At 45.0% G+C, this 15,970-nt stretch overlaps 1 pseudogene; it reads right to left on the bottom strand.

Annotated features, from left to right (window-relative positions):
• The window catches only part of LOC121005602, a 167,271-nt pseudogene that overhangs the window by 19,711 nt on the left and 131,590 nt on the right, over positions 1-15,970 (bottom strand).

Here is a 15,970-nt window from a genome sequence, read left to right as displayed (position 1 = left end):
TGTTCTTATTACAATTGTATATAGCTAATGTAACATCAGTATAGATGAGGAGCAGTACATAGTATGCTGGTTTAAAGGTCTTCAGTGACACGCAGCCTTGTAATGGACATATCCTGACCAGCAAACTAGGATTTCTCCCTGTAGAGTCAATGTCTAATCTGCACCCCTGCCCATTGATTTGATAAGTAGCATGTATTGCTTCATTTCCCCTGTGGTGGAGCTGCAGGGAAATGGAACACTAGTCACTATGTTCCGTCCAAGCAGCAGGATACCGTACTAAGGCCTCATGCACACGACCGTTGTGTGCATCCGCGGCCGTTGTGCCGTTTTCCCGTTTTTTTTTCGCGGACCCATTGACTTTCAATGGGTCCGTGGAAAAATCGGAAAATGCACCGTTTTGCAGCCGCATCCCTGATCCGTGTTTCCTGGCCGTGAAAAAAATATGACCTGTCCTATTTTTTTCACGGCAACGTTCACGGACCCATTCAAGTCAATGGTCCGTGAAAGAACACGGATGCACACAAGATTGGCATCCGTGTCTGTGATCCGTGGCCGTAGGTTACTTTTTATACAGACGGATCCGAAGAATCGTCTGCATAAAAGCTTTTTCATAGCTGAGTTTTCACTTCGTGAAAACTCAGGACCGACAGTATATTCTAACACAGAGGTGTCCCCATGGGTGATGGGGACGCCTTCAGGTTAGATATACTAAAAGAACTGTGTACATGACTGCCACCTGCTGCCTGGCAGGTGCTGCCAGGCAGAAGGGGGTAACCCCCCCCTGTAGTTAACACATTGGTGGCCTGTGGGCCCCCACCCCTCCCTCCTTGTAGTTAACTCATTGGTGGCCAGTGCGGCCCCCCCCTGTAGTTAACACATTGGATGTCCAGTGCGGCCGGCCCCCCCCTCCCCTGTAGTTAACTCGTTGGTGGCCAGTGGGCCCCCCTCCCTCCCCTGTAGTTTTCTCATTGGTGGCCAGTGCGGCCAGGCCCCCCCCTCCCCTGTAGTTAACTCGTTAGTGGCCAGTGGGCCCTCTCCCCTCCCTCCCCCTCCTAATTAAAAACTCCCCCCCTATCATTGGTGGCAGCGGAGAGTACCGATCGGAGTCCCAGTTTAATCGCTGGGGCTCCAATCGTAACCATGGCAACCAGGACGCTACTGCTGTCCCGGTTGCCATGGTTACTTAGCAATTTGTAGAACCATTATACTTGCCTGCGAGCTGCGATCTCTGCGTCCGGCCGGGAGCTCCTCCTACTGGTAAGTGACAGGTCATGTCACTTACCAGTAGGAGGAGCTCCCGGCCGGACGCAAACATCGCAGCTCGCAGGTAAGTATAATGGTTCTACAAATTGCTAAGTACCCATGGCAACCGTGACTGCAGTAGCGTCCTGGTTGCCATGGTTACCCGATCGAGCCCCAACGATTAAACTGGGACTCCGATCGGTACTCTCCGCTGCCACCAATGATAGGGGGGAGATTTTATTAGGAGGGGGGAGGGAGGGGAGAAGGCCCACTGGCCACCAACGAGTTAACTACAGGGGAGGGAGGGGGGGCCCACTGGCCACCAATGAGTTAACTACAGGGGAGGGAGGGGGCCAGCCGCACTGGCCACCAATGAGTTAACTACAGGGGAGGGGGGGCCCACTGGCCACCAATGAGTTAACTACAGGGAAGGGAGGGGGGGGGGGGGCCACACTGGCCACCAATGAGTTAACTACAGGGGGGGGGCTGCCCCCTGCTGCCTGGCAGCACCTGCCAGGCAGCAGGGGGCAGTCATGTACACAGTTCTTTTAGTATATTCTAACCTGAAGCGTCCCCATCACCATGGGAACGCCTCTGTGTTCGAATATACTGTCGGATTTGAGTTTCACGATGTAACTCAAATCCGACGGTATATTCTAACATAGAGGCGTTCCCATGGTGATGGGGACGCTTCAAGTTAAAATATACCATCGGATTGGAGAAAACTCAGATCCGATGGTATATTAACTCCTGACTTTACATTGAAAGTCAATGGGGGACGGATCCGTTTGAAATTGCACCATATTGTGTCAACGTCAAACGGATCCGTCCCCATTGACTTGCATTGTAATTCAGGACGGATCCGTTTGCTCCGCACGGCCAGTGGATCCTCCAAAAATCAAGGAAGACCCACGGACAAAAAAACGCCAAGGATCACGGAAAAACGGAACCCCCGTTTTGCGGACCGCAAAAAAATACGGTCGTGTGCATGAGGCCTAAAGGGAATTGTATACACTAAACAATACCTTAAGGCACTGGGACAATGACAGTCGCTTTACTTACAATTTTTTTTATACCGTTCTTGAGTCCTTCATATTGCCGTAGAATATGCCACTAGAGAAGCGGACAATTTTCACTCCATCTGGCTCAACAAGCTGTAAAATACAATAGATTTGTTATTTTTATAGCTGATTTGTATTTTTAAATGGATATGCTGTGATATGAAATACCTACATTTTGTAAATTTTCAAATCTTTGTAGAGATCAGTATTTGCAACATTCCCAAGAGAGCAGCAAGAAGGACTGAAAATAAAATATGATATACAATATGTTGGTTAGTTTTTCTAGCATATCTTTATGATTTATAATAACCTTATTATAACTGATGGGGAGTACAATAAAGGAATTCAAGAGGGGCCTGGATGTATTCTGGAGCGTAATAATATTACAGGCTATAGCTACTAGAGAGGGGTCGTTGATCCAGGGAGATATTGTGATTGCCTGATTGGAGTCGGGAAGGAATTTTTTATTCCCCTAAAGTGAGGAAAATTGGCTTCTACCTCACAGTTTTTTTTTGCCTTCCTCTGGATCAACTTGCAGGATAACAGGCTGAACTGGATGGACAAGTGTCTTTTTTCGGCCTTATGTACTATCTTAGGCTGGGTTCACACTTGAGCGTTTTACAGCGCGTTCAAACGCGCTGTAAAACGCTCAACACATGAAAACCAATGCTTCCCTATGGCCCTGGTTCTCACTTGAGCGTTTTACAGCGCGTTTGAACGCGCTGAAAAACGCCCTACGCTCAAACAAGTTCTTGAGCTTCTTTGGGGCGTTTTGACGCGCGTTTGTGGCAATAGGACACTGCAGTCAATCACACAAACGCGCGTCAAACGCGCGTTTACTATTGCAAAAAACGCGCATAAAAACGCGCGTTAAACGCACATATCAAATACGCTCAGGTCTGAACCCAGCCTCACTATGTTACTGCAACACCTCACAGCATTAGATGGGACAAGCAAGCACGACAGGCATCACATGCTGTAACATTTCTATAACACCATGTAGCCACATTTTAACAGAGTTGTCTGGTTTAGAAAGCACATGTTTAAATACCCTATGTAACACTGTGTGGTAAAGTACTGGAATGCTCAGATGGGTGAGGTAAAAATAATCCAGAAAGCTGTGTTGTTTCAGCAAAGCATAGTTTGCTGGGGCATTTTGTTAGCATTTTGTACTATTACTATTCATGGAAGCCAGTGCGTTCCCGCATCTTGACGTAATAGTACGTCATGGTTAACTAAGATGGCTGCACTAATTGGCAGGCAGTCATCTTAACTGAGGGCGATGAGGAGTTTTTTTCCGCCCCCCCCCCTGCGTTGCCCAGCCAGTGGTAGCGCTATACTACTATTAGCCAATCTGTGGTGCTGCTGGTGGCTGGGACAAAGGTGATTGGGGTTGATTACATTAGCCCATGTCACCTCCTAGGTCAGGGAGGGGACATCAGACACTGATGTCCCCTCCCAGCGCTGTGATTGGCTGGAACAACGCTCCAGCCAATGGCAGTGCTATGCAGCTGAAAGAATAGTTGGTTCCTCTCTGCAGGCAGCCATTTCAGCTTGGTGACTGCTTGCAGAGAGGACTTATTCCCCACTGTGCTGCTTTTTGTCGGCTGGGACTTGTGGTACCACCACAAATCAGTGCTTTTTACTTTAAGAAGAACAACATCTGGAACAGCAGTAGTGATCTTTGGCTCATCTGCAGCAGCTTCAGATCCCCATGGGTCTAGCAGTCCTGCCAACTCTGACCTTGCGACTATCGTTTCTCAGACCTCGCAGAGTCCCCCAAAGTTCAGGCTAGCACCTAGCCCCGTGGCTCCTCAGCCAGCCCGGCTGAGACCACTCTTCCAGAGCCTCCAGCAGACCTCTGTTGCACCAAGACTCTCTCCCTTGACTGACAGTCTGGGCTGGGCTCTTATCCCAGACTGATTGTGTCACCTGGTGCTGCCTCAGACCTGATGACTGATGGGAAAGACACAGAAACTCCTGCCATGAATCTCCCCTAGCAGCTATATGTCACTGCCTCACGATATATATATATCAATTTTATATAGTACTAGTTTCGATTTTTGAACCCACACACACGTGCCGTCTGCGTGCGTGGGTCCTACACCTGCTGAGCGCCGGTCAGTACTGTCAATTACTGACAGCGCCTGCTCAGGTTTCAGTGCTTTTTGTTTTGAGCCTTTTTTTTTCTAAATTTATATCTTATTCTTTCTTTCTCTTTTTTTTTTCTTTATCATACATTTAATTTTAAATTCATTACAAGCCCCCTCACATGTTAAATCACTACATACACCCCCCTGACACTTTTCATTTTACACACACCAATAAAAATAAAAATGTCCCGTCCATCCCAGAGAATGTACTCCGCTGAAGAGGCATACACCATCCTTGTCTTGTCTGCAAGTGAGGGAAAAGAGGATGCCACATTCCTCTACTCCTCTACTCCTTCATCATCATCGTTTGCCGGTGATGAGAGACCCTCAAGGAGATGCCCCAGGAGAGATGACGTAGCCCCCCCCCAGTGATCCCCTATGGACCACACCGCCTGAAGATTATGAGCCCTAAATTTCAGAGTTTGTGGGAAACTCTGGAATTCAGATTGACTGCACGGGCTTCACAGAAATAGATTTTTTCATAATCTTTTTCTTTGACATATGGGCCTAGTAAACAAAAACGAAATGAGACAATATTGGAGTTTGGATGTCTTGTACAACACTCTAATTTACAATATGGCCATGTTCCGCTCAAGATTTGAATCCATTTTGAAATTCCTAGTACATTATAATGATAACACACAGTGCCCCCCCCCAAAAAAAATGACCCACAATTTGACCGTCTATTCAAAATAAGACCCCTCCTGGAGCACCTCAACTCCAACTTTACAGAGGTGTTCACCCCAGAAAAAGAAATTAGCATAGATGAGTCCCTTGTACATTTTAAAGGAAGGGTTATATTCTGCGAGTACCTGGCCAGCAAGCGGGCACGGTACGGAATTAAAATGTACAAGCTGTGCGAGAGTACCTCCGGGTACATCTACAGGTTCCTAGGAGTTACGGGGAAGATCGTGTGGGACTTACTGCACCCACTGCTGGATAATGGTTATCACCTCTATGTAGATAACTATTATACCAGCATACCCCTATTCATGTCCCTAAAAGCCAGAGGTACTGTGGCTTGCGGCACAGTATGCAAAAATCAGAGAGGCCTCCCTAGACCCTGGTAGGGCAACTACTCTGAAAAGGCGACAGTAGGGCCCCTTTCACAGGGGGCGAGTATTCCGCGCGGATGCGATGCGGGAGGTGAACGCATTGCACCCGCACTGAATACCGACCCATTCATTTCTATGGGGCTGTTCACATGAGCGGTGATTTTCACGCATCACTTGTGCGTTGCGTGAAAATCGCAGCATGCTCCTCTTTCTGCGTTTTTTTTTACGTAACGCAGGCCCCATAGAAATGAATGGGGTTGCGTGAAAATCGCAAGCATCCGCAAGCAAGTGCTGATGCGGTGCGATTTTCACGCACGGTTGCTAGGAGACGATCGGGATGGAGACCCGATCATTATTATTTCCCCTTATAACATGGTTATAAGGGAAAATAATAGCATTCTGAATACAGAATGCATAGTTAAACATCGCTGGAGGGGTTAAAAAAAAATAAAAAATAATTTAACTCACCTTAGTCACTTGATCGCGTAGCCCGGCATCTCCTTCTGTCTTCATCTGATCACTGTGCAGCAATAGGACCTGTGGGGACGTCACATGATCGTTTACCATGGTGATGGATCATGTGATGACCGGAATGACGTCACCAAAGGTCCTGTTGCTGCACAGAGATCAGATGAAGACAGAAGGAGATGCCGGGCTATGCGATCAAGTGGACTAAGGTGAGTTAAATTATATATTTATTTTTTTAACCCCTCCAGCACTATTTTACTATGCATTCTGTATTCAGAATGCTATTATTTTCCCTTATAACAATGTTATAAGGGGAAATAATACAATCTACAGAACACTGATCCCAAGCCTGAACTTCTGTGAAGAATTACGCATTACACTGTTTTGCACTCGTGCTGAAAAATCACGGGTGTTCCCGTAACGCACCCGCACATTTTCCCACAACGCCCGTCTGAAAGAGGCCTAAGGCCTATTTCACACGAGCGTGATGGATTAGGTCCGGATGCGTTCAGGGTGTGTTCCGTGAAACTCGCACCATTTTGCAAGCAAGTTCAGTCAGTTTTGTCTGCAATTGCGATCAGTTGTTCAGTTTTTTCTGCGCGGGTGCAATGCGTTTTGATGCGTTTTTCACGCGCGTGATAAAAAACTTAAGGTTTACAAACAACATCTCTTAGCAACCATGAGTGAAAAACGCACTGCATCCGCACTTGCTTGCGGATGCGATGCATTTTTCACACAGCCCCATTCACTTCTATGGGGCCAGGGCTGCGTGAAAAACGCAGAATATAGAACATGCTGAAAAACAACGCTCATGTACACAGACCCATTGAAATGAATGGGTCAGGATTCAATGTGGGTGCAATGCGTTCACGTCACGCATTGCACCTGCGTGGAAAACTCGCTCATGTGAAAGGGGCCTAAGGCTCTCTGCCATGAGAACATCCTGGCGGTTAAGTACAAGGACAAGAGGGATGTCCTTGTACTGACCACCATTCACACTTACACCAGTTCTACTGCCCGAGTGCGAGGTACCACAACCACTGTTAACAAGCCAGACTGCATCCTTGATTACAGGCACATAGGAGGGATTGATCTGTCTGATCAAGTTCTGAAGCCCTACAGTGCCATGCGTAAAACTAAGGTGTGGTACAAAAAGCTGGCTGTATACATTGTACAGATGGCACTGTACAATGCATTCATTTTACATAGATCTACAGGCCACACAGGAACTTTCCTTCAGTTCCAAGAGGTGGTCATCAAGGCCCTAATTTTCCAAAGTCAGGAAGGGGAGGGCCCGAGTACTTCAGGAGGTCATGGTTCCCGTGTTGTACCAGGACAACATTTCCCTGGTGAAGTCGCACAAACAGCGAAGAGGGGAAAGACCCCAAAAAGATTTTGGGTATGTTACAAAAGGGGAATAGGAAAAGACACCACTTATCAGTGCGACACCTGTCCAGATAAACCTGGCCTCTGCATAAAGGATTGTTTCCGAACCTACCACTTATTCATAGATTTTTTATTTTATCCTTTATGCTCCCTGTAATATTTCCACTTTATATCTCTGATTTAGTCCACCTCGCTTGCATATCCACTTTCTAACAACCACTACATATTCTTTTCTTTGAGGCAACTGTTAGGTCAAAAGAGCCCTTTCCACCCCTTTAAAATGTACGTACGGGGGTGCTCTTTCCGAAATGGGAGTCACTTCTTGGGATTTTTCATTTCTGGGGACCTCAGAAAATTTATTTAATGTGACATGGCAGCTAAAATCCATGTCCTTTTATTCAGGCCTGCAAAAAACATATTTTGCACCTTGCCTCTAGAGCCCTGCTGTACGCCCTTACAGCAGGCTAAAAGCACATATGGAGTTTTTGCAAAAAGGGGAGAAAATGGGGAACATATATTGGGGTGCATTTTCTCCTTTAACCCCTTGTGAAAGTGAAAAATTAAGGTCTGCTAGTAATTTTTCATTTTTACAAATGTGTGCTTTGAAATCCTTTCTCTAGTATCTCTGCCTTCTGTGAGACACCTGTTTGCTTTAAAGTACCCTTTCCACTGCTTAAAATGTTCGTACGGGTATGCTCTTTCCAAAATGGGGTCACTTTTTCGGGTTTTTCATGTCTGGGGACCTCAGGAATATATTTAATGCAACATGGCACTTAAAATCCATGTCTGCCAATTCAGGCCTGTCAGCAAAATTCATATTTTGCCGTTTGCCTGCTGTGCGCCCATACAGCAAGCTACAAGCACATATGGGGTGTTTCCTGAATGGGGAGAAAATAGGGAACACAACCTGGTGTGCATTATCTCCTTTAACGGCTTGCGGAAAAAAAATTGGGGTCTGCTAGTAATTATTAATTTTTTACAAATGTGTGATTTGGAATGTTTTCTCAAGTATTTCTGTCTTCTGTGAGACACCTGTTTGTTGAAAAGTACCCTTTCTACCACTTAAAATGTTCATATGGGGGTGCTTTTTCCGAAATAAGGTCACTTATTGGGGTTTTTCAGTTCTGGGGACCTCAGGAATTTATTTAATGCGACATGGCACCTAAACTCCATGTCTGCAAATTTAGGTCAGCTAAATCCATAGTTAGCTGTTTGACTCTAAAGCCCTGCCATGCGCCCATACATCATTTTTTGAGCACATATGGGGTGTTGGCGTATTCGGGGGGAAATGGGGAACAAAATGTGGGGTGAATCTTGTCCTGTTAACCCTTGTGAAAGTGAAAAATGTGGCTGTAAAGCAACTTTTTCAGGATTTTTTTTTTTCATTTTCACAGCAAAGCGTTTCCTAATTCTGTGAAACGCCCGATGGGTCAAAGTGCTCACTACACACCTTGAAATACTCCTTGAGGGGTGTAGTTTCTGGAATGGGGTCACTTTTTGGGGGTTTCCACTGTAGGGCCACTTCAGGATGTGTTCACATGTGACACAGCTCCTAATTACGATTCCAGCTAAATCCGCTCTCCTAAGGTCATATGGTGCTCCTTTCACTCTGAAGCCTCCTGTGTGCCCATACGTCAATTTTTTAGCACATATGGGGTGTTGGCGTATTCGGGGGAAATGGGGAACAAAATGTGGGGTGCTTTTTGTCCTGTTAACCCTTGTGAAAGTGAAAAATGTGGGTGTAAATCAACTTTTTCTGGAAATTTTTTTTATTTTTCATTTTCACAGCCTAGCGTTTCCTAAATCTGTGAAACGCCCGATGGGTCAAAGTGCTCACTACACACCTTGAAATATTCCTTGAGGGGTGTAGTTTCCAGAATGTGGTCACTTTTTGGGGGGTTCCACTCTAGGAGTACCTCAGGGTGTGTTCAATTGCAAGATGGCGCCTGTGAAATCTGCCTTCCAAAAGCCATTTGGTGCTCCTTTCCTTCTGACCCCTGTGGTACACCCATATAGTGGTATACATGCACATAATGGGGTATTGCTGTAATCAGGAGAAAATGGGCAATACATTTGGGGGTACACTTTCTCAAGCTCCCCATTGTGAAAGTGCAAAATTTGGGCCTAAAGTCAATTTTTCTGGAAAAAAATTGAATTTTTCATTTTCACAGCCAATTCCATGAATCACCTTTGAGGAAAAAGTTCTCACTACACATCTTGAAATATTCCTTGACGGGTGAAGTTTCCAGAATGGGGTCACTTTTTTGGGGGGTTTCCACTCTAGGGGTACCTCAGGGTGTCTTTATATGCGATATAGCTCCCAAAAGCCAATCCTGCAAAATCTGTCCTCCAAAAGCCCTATGGCACTACTTCCCTTTTGAACCCTGCCATGCACCTATACATCATTTTTTGAGCACATATGGGGTGTTGGCATATTCAGGGGGAAATGGGGAACAAAATGTGGGGTGCTTTTTGTTCTGTTACCCCTTTTGAAAGTGAAAAATCAAAAAGCAATTTTTTCCGAAAAAAAAAAAGTTATTTTTCTTTTTCACAGCGAAGCGTTTCCTAATTCTGTGAATCGCCTGATGGGTCAAAGTGCTCACTACACACCTTGAAATATTCCTTGAGGGGTGTAGTTTCCAGAATGGGGGGGACTTTTTGGGTGTTTCCATTGTAGGGCCACCTCAGGGTGTCTTCATATGCGTCATAGCTCCCAATTACCATTCCAGCTAAATCTGCTCTCCAAAAGTCATATGGTGCTCTTTTCACTCTGAAGCCTGCTGTGTGCCCATACATCCGTTTTTGAGCAAACATGGGGTGTTTCTGTAAACTTCAGATTCAGGGTAATAGATTTTGAGTTTTGTTTGGCTGTTATCCCTTCATGTGTAGCAGAAAAAATTGATTAAAATTTAAAATCTGCTAAAAAATTGTGACATTTTGACATTTCATTCCCATTTTCCTTTAATTCTCGTGGGGCACCTAAAAGGTTAGCAAAGTTTGTAAAATCAGTTTTGAATACATGAGGGGTGTAGTTTCTAAAATGGGGTGATTTATGGATGGTTTCCAATATGTAAGCCCCAGAGTGACTTCATAACTGAACTGGTCCTGAAAAAACTGGGTTTTGCAAATGTTCTTAAAAACTTTAAGATTTGCTTCTAAACTTCTAAGCCTTCTAATGTCCCAAAAAAATAAAATGTCATTTTCAAAATGATCCAAACATGAAGTAGACATATGGGGAATGTAAAGTAATTACTATTTTTGGAGGTATTACTAATCTATTATAAAAGTTGAGAAATTGAAATCTGCTAATTTTTCCAAATTTTGGGTAAATTTTTATTTATTTTTTTATAAATAAAAATGAAATTTTTTTACTAAATTTTTCCACTGTCATGAAGTACAATATGTGATGAGAAAACAAACTCAGAATAGCCTGTATAAGTAAGAGCGTTTTAAAGTTATTACCACATAAAGTGACACATGTCAGATTTGCAAAAAATGGCCTGGGCAGGAAGGTGAAAACTGGCCCGTGGTAGAAGGGGTTAATATTCCCCACACATGGCATGTCCTACTACCAACCTACATGCCATTCCCTCCCACACTCCAGTACAAGGTATTACCCTAGCCTTTTACTAACCCAGCTGTAGCTGCTGGGCCCATTACTGTGGGGATAATTACAAGCCTCAAAAGCTCATTCCTGGTCAGAACTTGGAGATTGCATGACCTGTGGTGGCTGTGCAAAGTTTGATCCCCCTGTTTGATCTGAAGTACCTAGGTGAGGTGACCTTCTGTATAGTTAGTGCCCAGATATGCAGGTATTGTTTATGTATTACTTTTGTGCCAAAGGTTTACCCAAGTGAATGTCGACTTTGGATGCCCTGTGGTGTTTATGAAGAAAAGAAACCTTCATCTATGGGGTTGTTAGGTTAACAGAATCCTTGTAGTTCCATGACAAAGGAGTGGAGGACAGATGAAGGGGGTGTGGGTTTGGTGGTATTCTCTGAACTAGTTAAGAGGATAAATGATAGGTATAATTTCATTTGTGTAATCTACTGTAAGAAGTGCCTAAATTCTGATTAATTTTATAACGTAGTTTTCTATTACAGAGCTCCAAATTCACTGATTCCCTTAACACAGGTAAATAGTCAAATTCTCGCTGCCTTTAGCCGCCACTAGGTGATGTGCACTGCATAGAGATTTATATAGCAACTACTGTATTATACTTAGTGGCTGCTACAGGCAGAAAAATGTATTATTTAACTGTATAACTGTGTAGCTGCTTCTCTGAGCAACGCTGTTCTAGAACTTCAGTGGGTCCCTCAACCTCTGTGCCCCATACAAGCTGCTATGGCTGTGGTTACATCCATCTAAAGGGAATGTGTCATAGCAGATATCACCTGTATAACACATGATCCACCTTTTGATGTTGGATGAAATTACAGATTATCTACCCCCTCTTAACATCTGCACAGGTACAGAGCATGCCTTTAAAACTCTCTCATAGAAGTCAATGAGGACCCTCCTGTCCATTGTGTCTATGTCCTATGGTGGCTACTGTAAAGCATATCTCAGGCAAGATGGCAGACCTCATATTCACGTTCAGGAAATAGAATTAAAAAAAAACTAAAATCAGAAAATAAACATGGTTTTAACAGGCAGAAAGAAATTATAGGTGATTAGTGTTGAGCGAACTTCTGTTTTAAGTTCGGCGTCTAAAGTTCGGCTTCCGGTTAGCGGAGAATCCCGATATGGATTCCGAATTCCGTTGTGGTCCGTGGTAGCGGAATCAATAATGGCCAATTATTGATTCCGCTACCACGGACCACAACTGAATTCGGAATCCATATCGGGATTCTCCGCTAACCGGAAGCCGAACTTAAAACAGAAGTTCGCTCAACACTATATAGGTGATCCATTCCATTCAATGGTTCTAAAAAATAATTCTAAATTTTAATAAATCAATGTACTTACAACTGGACACGTAGGACAACAGTCAGTAATCCAAACACCAGACCAGCCAATAAACCCAAATCCAGGCCGAGTAGAATTGCTGCAATGCATGTAACTACCCAAATAATCTGTAAAAAAAAATAGCATATTAATGCATTGTAGCTAATACTGCTTGCCTTGATTTATGGGATACTTAAGGCTAGGGCTACACTGCTAGATTTTTTGCAACTCGCACTGCGATCTTATTCATTTCTATGGGTTCAAAATCCTGTCTGTGACGCTTTAGTTTACAGGGGGTTTCCTAACAGATTTCTATGGCATATCATATGATTGCTGGGGTTAGTCAACAGTTAACAGCTACACAGGCAGGCTGGGCTGTTTCCTAATTTCCCATTTACTTTATTTGATAGTCATTGCACACTCCAGAAAATGTATGAATAAACTGACCACTACACATACCCTTTGACAACATGGTGTGTTCTTACACAGTCTGGTAATGCCAACGGAGTTGTCAATTTATTAATTTCCAGGAGGATAAGGCCCCATTCACACGTCTGCAATTTCGTTCCGCATTTTGCGGAACGGAATTGCGGACCCATTAATTTCTATGGGGCCGCACTTCCAGGTCCGCAATTCCATTCCCGAAAAAAATAGAACATGTCCTATTCTTGTCCGCAATTGCGGCCAAGAATAGGCATATTCTATTAGTGCCGGCGATGTGCGGTCCGCAAAATGCGGAACGCACATTGCCGGTGTCCGTGTTTTGCTGATCCGTGGATCCGCAAAACACGTTACAGACGTGTGAATGGACCCTAACAAAGAAACAGCACCGTACAAGAGTTCTTAGAAAAACCAAATGTTATTTCATGGGAAATAAAAGTGCAGGAGAGGAGAGGTGACAGGCCATCTTAAAGGCCATCATTTGCACCCAGCCAGCTGTACATGTGGAAAAATCCATACTTATCTGCTCAGTCAGCCTGTCTATAGCTAAATAACGCTTACCGAATCCCACTTGTTCTCTCTCCAAAGTCTGGGCACATCACGAATTTGCCAGAACATGCCTTTTAGATTGGCTATGCAAATAGCTGCCAAGACAGACTGTCAAAGAAAAAAAAAGAAATAGTTAATCCAGTGTCAAAAATTATTTTCACAAAAGTAAACGGGTTGGCCAATATATACAAAAATTATTAAAAATGCCATAAACAGTCATGTTTGCTCAATGCCGATCAGCTGTTTGAAGAGAAGGCCGCACTCCGTACGAGCGCTGCCTTCCCTTCATTTTTGTACCTGCTCGCCTTCGACATCGCAATGGTGAGCAGTGTGATTACAAGCCGTCCCTCTCACTTCTATGGGATGGCTCCTTCCTATTCAATAAGAACAAGCCGTCCCATTGAAATGAATGGGGTGGCTTCTTGTAATTACACCTGCTCACCGCTGCAATGTCAACAGCAAGCAGGTAAACAATGAAGGGAATGCAGCGCTTGCACGGAGGGCAGCCTTCTCTTTAACTAGCTGATCGACGGGGGTGTCGCCGTTCTGATATTGATGACCTATAGGATAGAATCCCCGTATGATCGAATTACCCGATAAACAAGCGTTTTTGCTCATTCGGATAATCGGCAGTACATTTACATTGCCAGATAATTACTAATTGCTATATTTGGGATTCATGTCTAGTGAGAGACAAACATCTGCCGGGATGGTTCACGAACGCGCGTTCGCGATCAAATGTTCGCAAACCGTGTGTTCGCGGAGGGCACCATTGACTTTAATGGTAGATGAACCTGAAAAACCTTCAGATCATATTTGAAGCCACCTAATACTTAATAGAAGTGCACAAATAGTCCCACAACATGGACAGTGACATACCAGAGGGGGATCATTGTCAAAAATTCCCACAAAAAATTATGTATTTTAATCAGAGGCCATTTCTATGCGTCTTAACCACCTCCGGACCGCTGTACGCACAGACGCGTCCTGGAGGTGGTTGATTCATTCCTCCTGGACGCGCCGGCGCGTCCTCTCGCGAGACGTGAGATTTCCTGTGAACGCGCGCACACAGGCGCGCGCGCTCACAGGAACGGAAGGTAAGAGAGTTGATCTCAAGCCTGCCAGCGGCGATCGTTCGCTGGCAGGCTGGAGATGTGATTTTTTTAACCCCTAACAGGTATATTAGACGCTGTTTTGATAACAGCGTCTAATATACCTGCTACCTGGTCCTCTGATGGTCCCATTTGTTTGGATCGACCACCAGAGGACACAGGTAGCTCAGTAAAGTCCCACCAAGCACCACTACACTACACTACACCCCCCCCCCCGTCACTTATTAACCCCTTATTAGCCCCTGATCACCCCTAATCACCCCTGATCACCCCATATAGACTCCCTGATTACCCCCCTGTCATTGATTACCCCCCCTGTCATTGATCAACCCCCTGTAAAGCTCCATTCAGATGTCCGCATGATTTTTACGGATCCGATCCACTGATAGATGGATCGGATCCGCAAAACGCATCCGGACGTCTGAATGAAGCCTTACAGGGGCATGATCAATGACTGTGGTGATCACCCCATATAGACTCCCTGATCACCCCCCTGTAAAGCTCCATTCAGATGTCCGCATGATTTTTACGGATCCACTGATAGATGGATCGGATCCGCAAAACGCATCCGGACGTCTGAATGAAGCCTTACAGGGGCATGATCAATGACTGTGGTGATCACCCCATATAGACTCCCTGATCACCCCCCTGTCATTGATTACCCCCCCTGTCATGATCACCCCCCTGTCATTGATCACCCCCCTGTAAAGCTCCATTCAGACGTCCGCATGATTTTTACGGATCCACTGATAGATGGATCGGATCCGCAAAACGCATCCGGACGTCTGAATGAAGCCTTACAGGGGCGTGATCAATGACTGTGGTTATCACCCCATATAGACTCCCTGATCACCCCCCCTGTCATTGATTACCCCCCCTGTCATTGATTACCCCCCTGTCATTGATCACCCCCCTGTCATTGATCACCCCCCTGTAAAGCTCCATTCAGACGTCCGCATGATTTTTACGGATCCACTGATAGATGGATCGGATCCGCAAAACGCATCCGGACGTCTGAATGAAGCCTTACACGGGCGTGATAAATGACTGTGGTTATCACCCCCATATAGACTCCCTGATCACCCCCCTGTCATTGATCACCCCCCCCTGTCATTGATCACCCCCCCTGTCATTGATCACCCCCCTGTCATTGATCACCCCCCTGTCATTGATCAACCCCCCTGTCATTGATCACCCCCCTGTCATTGATCACCCCCCTGTAAGGCTCCATTCAGACATTTTTTTGGCCCAAGTTAGCGGAATTATTATTTTTTTTTCTTACAAAGTCTCATATTCCACTAACTTGTGACAAAAAATTAAATCTCACATGAACTCACCATACCCCTCACGGAATCCAAATGCGTAAAATTTTTTAGACATTTATATTCCAGACTTCTTCTCACGCTTTAGGGCCCCTAGAATGCCAGGGCAGTATAAATACCCCACATGTGACCCCATTTCGGAAAGAAGACACCCCCAGGTATTCCGTGAGGGGCATATTGAGTCCATGAAAGATTGAAATTTTTGTCCCAAGTTAGCGGAACGGGAGACTTTGT

Source organism: Bufo bufo, chromosome 6, assembly GCF_905171765.1.
Source record: "Bufo bufo chromosome 6, aBufBuf1.1, whole genome shotgun sequence".
NCBI lineage: Eukaryota > Metazoa > Chordata > Amphibia > Anura > Bufonidae > Bufo > Bufo bufo.
This window is presented reverse-complemented; position numbering and strand designations above follow the sequence as displayed.